This window comes from Lates calcarifer, linkage group LG1, assembly GCF_001640805.2.
Source record: "Lates calcarifer isolate ASB-BC8 linkage group LG1, TLL_Latcal_v3, whole genome shotgun sequence".
NCBI classification, from domain to species: domain Eukaryota; kingdom Metazoa; phylum Chordata; class Actinopteri; family Centropomidae; genus Lates; species Lates calcarifer.
Genome location: NC_066833.1, coordinates 10,713,044 through 10,719,057, shown reverse-complemented (window position 1 = coordinate 10,719,057; position 6,014 = coordinate 10,713,044). Strand labels below are relative to the sequence as shown.

The following is a 6,014-nucleotide window of genomic DNA, read 5'->3' as shown; positions in this document are numbered from 1 at the left end:
CATCCATGGAACAGTACAGAAGGTAACAGTAACAATACTTCATGATTTGGTACAAAATTCCAACAGCATGATAAGTTGACTTCACTGACATTTTTTTCCTTGTTAGGCATTGACTTCTAACCAGTAGTGGTCACACTAACCAGGCGTGGGCTACTTCTTACCTCTGAGCTCATACTCCCACTACCTCCACTGACTTCATTAGCTTGGTTCTCAGACATTCCTGCTGACTCACACACACACACACCTAATAACACACACTGCTGTCCTTTTGGCAGCCCCATTTTATGGAGTTACTTTCCTATCTTTATTCAGGAGTGTCATCATTAAGTTTGAGAGCATTATTTCTTTATTTCATGTTCAGTTTTTGCAATGCTTTCCTTCAAAATCTCCTCTCTGTTCCACTGTTCCAGCTCAGATTTCCTCTGTTCCTGCTCAAAAACTGTTTACTTAAATGCATTTTGTTTTAGGGTAATGTTTCATAACTCCCACCATAACAGTTTTCTTCAGGGTATTTTAAATCTGTAAGTCATTTACCTTATATGTGATAGCTTATGTGATCTGTGCAGTGTCTTATCTGTACAGCCTATGGTGATTTAAGTTCATTAAACCTGTCATCCATTCAAAACAACCACATTTATTTATTTCCTTTAACTGTCTCAGTGTGGTAAATCCTCAACATGTGGAAGCAAATGGAGCTGGTCATGGTGCTGAAGTTGGACCTGCAGTACCTCCACCTGAAGTTCCCAGGGATGCTGATCATCTTCTCCTCCGTCGCCCACAGGCACCAGTGGAGGACTGCTAACCTGGGACAGTTAAATAAATTGAGTAAAAAAGTATATTTCAGACCCTTAAACCCACTATCAGGAGCAATAAAACTGCTGTAACTAACTACAGTATACAAACGTTACAGGAACAGGCTCATTAGCTTGGTCATTATAAATGACATGTGGCTCATGTTTTCATGTTTTCTCATTTTTTCAATATTAAATACAATTTGCTATTTAATAGTATTTTAAATAAATGCATGGATGAATAGCATTTATTTATCCTGAATGTTGCTATGGCGAACACAGAACAAATAGACAAAAGTGTTATTAATAACACAGGAAATTATGCATAACTCTAGCACTGCACAAATGGAGATGCCATATGAATATGCCTGTCAATATAAAAAGTTATGAAATTATTTGTAAATTTTTAGTAATATCTGCCAAGTCATAGTTAATTGTCACATACACGATCCCTTTCTCATTTAAAAAAAATCCATAACACAGCTTAAACTCCAGTGATAAGTTAATGCTCAACATGAATTAACCATGCTATTAACAACGTTACCGGTGGATAATACGTCCATGTTTATGCCGCATAATGCGGAAGTTAACCCGGAAGCCAGAACCCTTCTTGCTTTCTCATGCGCCTAGCGAGCAACTCTGATAGGATTGAATGGGCGCCATTTTCGATCCAGTATCCAGCTCTAATAATACCAGATTGTATAATACATCAACTTCTCTCTTTCACGGTAGATGTATTCTAAGACTAATCAGAGGCGATTCCTAGGCGGACCAGAACAAGCCGGCCAATCAGCGGTTTTCTGCCAAGCTGACGTATGTCGTCATTGTCCGCGACGTTCCCTCGTCATTGGCCATGTCCTTTGGGAGGAGCTCAGAGAGGCGGAGAAACGGAGTCGGAAAACAGATTTAAACCAAGTCTGAAACATTACCTCTGTTTGCCAGTACTGTGAGTAAACGCCGTTACCAGAGAGATCTGGATGCTAAAACAAACTCTGGAGCTGCTTTTTTGTCGAGCATGAGTGAGACTGGGAGGCTGAACACATGTGGCACAAAGGTAAGGCAAACAGTTGGCGGCGGCTAGTGTTAGCATGAACATTGTCGGAGAGCTAGCATTAGCATTACCTTGTAATGATATCGTTTATAGAAGGTATGCAGGTGACGTCAAGCTAGCATTAGCTTCGAGCGCTAGCACTAGCCTTATAATTTTATTATGTAGTTGGGGCTTCATTTCCTCTTTATTGTCGTTTTTATCTGCATGGGTTAACGTTTGTTTGTGTTTCTGTGACTAAAGCATCCCTGATATGAGTTGTGGAGGGTAGTAACTGCTTCATAGTCAGTTTATCTGTTGAAACCTCCATTTCCATCTCTTTATAATTACTTTGCATACATTGTACTGCTTCTTTTTGTGCTCTATCTTGGTCATTTTAAGCCAGTTTATGGTGCTCGATGTGATCATTTTGTGTCTGTTTGTGGTTGTTTTGCATTCTTATTGTGTCTGTGTAGTTTTGTGTGTTCCAGGCAATGTTCCCTCTAAGCTGCGCGCCTGCGCAATCGCGCACCGCTCCGCTTTCTCCGCGCACGGCAAAGCTATGTAGCGCATAAAATTACAGTGTGCGACAGTGTGCACGTCTGATGTTCCTCACAGTGGTCCAAGGAATTCTCAGGGAGTTTGTGTGTATGCTCAGACACATGAAAAATTAGGGGGAACATTGGTTCCAGGTCATTTAACATTTCTTTGTGGCCATTTTGTGTTTCAGTGTGGCAGCTAAGTATCTCATTGTGATCGTGTTTCTACCCAGTTTGTTGTCTCTGTCGTTTTGAGTGTCTTTGTAGCTTTGTGGTAGCACTCTGTCCATAGCCATCCACTGATCCCCCATTGTGTATATTATTGCTTAGAAATTTGTTTGTGGTGACTTGAAACTTTATTGAGCTCAGTTTTGTGTAAATTGATTTTAACTCTGTGCTCCTCCACAAGGTTTAAGCCTCAAGAGTAGGTCACAATGTATGAGCTGAGAATACTGTTAAAAAAATTGCTTTTCTCTCTTAGATCAGTAAAGTCAAGGTTCTAGTGTTTAGTTTTCAGTGTTGTATTCTTCTACACTGTTCAGGTTTTGGGAAGTGAACTATTCTTTATTAATGACGTTATTTGTTAAGTCTTGTACTTGTGTTTTCCAGGTTTACTGGTTCAGCTGCTGCAGCCTGGTCAGTAACCCCAGCTCTCACCCTACAAATTAAACAGGTACGTGTCCTAAAGATTTACCCAATCTGAAAAAATGTGTTGATGAGCTGAATTATCAATGTTAGTAACAGTTTTATTTTTTAAATCCCTGGTATTAATGAGTTTGGTTTGAATATAATAATATCTGATTAATAATGTCTTTAAATTTTCAGAAATAGTACTAGTTGTAATCATTTTTGTTTTAGTTGCAAGTTAATTTTCTCCCTGTAATTAAAAAATACCACAAGTTAAAACCTTGCTTTCAAAAATTTATCTGAGTAAAAGTTTTTATTATACAGTTCACAATAATATATATGATTCCTCCAGTGATCAGTAACAATAAATATTGGGAAAAGTTAAAATGATTATCTAAGATTTAGATAATCATTACAGTTCACTTTTTCCCAAATATTTATTGTTATTGATTCTTAAAGATTTGGTGCTTTTTCTTATCATATGTGACAGTAAACAGCCCATTTTCTGAGATACTCCTCGACCGTTTGGAAAATGTTCGGGGTCACCTGTAATGTTGAATATTTATGTTTGTTTTGGGGTTAAACTGTTGAGGAATTGGTAGGAGTGTATTGATTATTTCCTTTGTATGTTTCTCTCTTTATTTGCTCCAGGTGTCACCACTTCACTATCACAGAGTCTTTGTATAATGAAGAAGTTCTTTGAGACCAGGATTGAGAACTCCAGGTAATTCACAAACTGCTGTACATCAACTGTCTAACACAGAGCATTGACATTAAATTCTATATTTTCAATAACTGATCTGAAGTCTGAATACTTATATTTGTCACAATAAGACTTCATTTGTTATTAAAGTTTATTTGCATAGTTTGTGAATGTACAGTTCAAAGTAAATGAAGAATTTAAAGATCAGCTCCCTGTCTCTCCCAATCTCTTTGTCTCTCTCCCTTTCCCTCTCTCTTTTCTTCCTCTCTCTCTCGCTCTCTCTCTCTCTCTCATTAGTACAGTAAATCATACAAATGTGAAGAAGTTATTCAGTTCAGTGTCACACTAGAAACACTGTAGTCTAAGGCATAAAAATGGCTTTTCATAAATGTAGTGTTCAGCTGTAATGTAGAATATTTCTCTGTGTTTCATGGTTAAATTGTTGATGAGGAATAGGTAGTAGTGCACTGCTCATTTTCCTTTGTATGTTTCTCTTTGATTTCCTCCAGGTGTCACCACTTCATCCACAACATCATCCATGATCGCAGACACGTCGTCCATGATTGGAGAGACATTGAGGAAGAGGGAGACATTGTCCACAGTCAGACACATTGTCCCTGATCGCAGAGACCTTGTCAAACGACGAGAGATGTTGTCCATGATGTCGGAAGATATTATTGGTCCCCGATAAGTCAGCATCCCCGGCGTTCATTGAGACATTGTCGATGATCACAGAGACACCATCTAGGATCTCAGAGACATCGTCCACGACCACTAAGACATTGCCCATAATTGCAGAGACTTTGTCCATAATCACAGAGACATTGTCCGCGATTACAGAGAGTCTTCGTACAATGAAGAAGTTCTTTAAGACCAGGACAGAGGCCTCCAGGTAATTCATTAACAGCTTTACATCAGCTGTCCAACACAGAGCACTGACATTAAATTGTTTATGTTCAGTATTCAATATATCAGAAAAGTGTAATCGTAGAAGTAATTGATCATTTTCTTTTGTATGTTTCTCTTTGATTGCCTCAGGTGTCACCACTTCATCCACGACACAATCACAGAGACATCGTCCATGATCACAGAGACTTCGTCCAAACCTTGGTATTTAATGAATTTAGTACTGAATATAAGAAGAACTGATTAATCATATCTATTAAATCAGAAAATGTACTAACTGTAATCGCTCAGAGCTCAAGGTGACGTTTTCAAGACATCTGAAAAGTTTTGCTTAATCAGCGTTAACTATACTATGACATCTTTTGACCATTTTTGACACCTTACTATGACATTTTTTGATGGTTAACTATTGTGACATTTTCTGACCCTTTTTGAAGCCTTACTATACTATGACATTTTTTAATCGTTTTTGATGCCTAACTATATTACAACATTTATTTTGCAGTTTTCTTAAAGATTTGATGCTTTTTCTTGTTATATGTGACAGTAATCAGCCCATTTCCTGAGGCACCCTGTAACGTTTGAAAAATGCTCTGGTCGCTTGTAATGTTGAATATTTGTGTGTTTGGGGTGTTTTTTTGATGAGGATGAGGAATTGGTAGTAGTGTATTAATCATTTTCCTTTGTATGTTTCTCTCTCCAGGTTTCACCATGAAGAAGTTCTTTGAGACGAGGACTGAGCCCTCCAGGTAATTCACAAACAGCTTTATCAACTGTCCAACACAGATCATTGACATTAAATTGTATATCTTCAGTAATTGATAATAATAATAACAATTGAATAGTTTGATTTGTCACAAAAGACTTCATTCATTATTAAAATGTATTTGCATTGTTCATGAGTGTAGAGCTCAAAGTAAATGAAGATGATGAATTTAAACATCAGCTCTCTCCCTCTTTCTTTGTCTCTCTCCCTTTCCCTCTCTCCCTCTGTCTCCCCCTCTCTCTCTCTCTCTCTTCCTCATTAGTGCAGTAAATCATAAAAGTGTGAAGAACCTATTCAGTTCAGTGTCACATGAGAAACACTGGAGTATGAGGCATAAAAATGTTTTTCTTAAATGTAGTGGTTCAGCTGTAATGTAGCATATTTCTCTGTGTTTTCATGGTTAAACTGTTGATGAGGAATAGGTAGTAGTGCACTGCTCATTTTCCTTTGTATGTTTCTCTTTGATTTCCTCCAGGTGTCACACTTCATCCACGACATCATCCACAATTGCCAAGACGTCCACGATCAGAGACATTGTCCACGATTGGAGAGACATAGTCAAAAATCACAGTGACCGAGTTCCCCGATTTGAAAGCATCGTCCACAATCAGAGTGAGATGATCATAGAGACATTGTCCATAATCTTAGAAACACT

General features: G+C 38.0%; 1 long non-coding RNA gene across 2 annotated transcripts in view; it reads left to right on the top strand.

Annotated features, from left to right (window-relative positions):
• Positions 1-2,971: 2,971 nt before the first annotated feature.
• The window catches only part of LOC108888056 (uncharacterized), a 24,875-nt gene continuing 21,832 nt past the window's right edge, over positions 2,972-6,014 (top strand). Inside the window, exons 1-3 of one of the 2 annotated variants that reach the window (XR_007813068.1) lie at positions 4,343-4,579; positions 4,726-4,797; positions 5,297-5,342. This is a non-coding gene — a long non-coding RNA (uncharacterized LOC108888056). Of the gene's footprint in view, positions 3,031-4,342; positions 4,580-4,725; positions 4,798-5,296; positions 5,343-6,014 lie in introns of those variants that run through there. The other variant, XR_007813070.1, reaches the window with a different exon arrangement.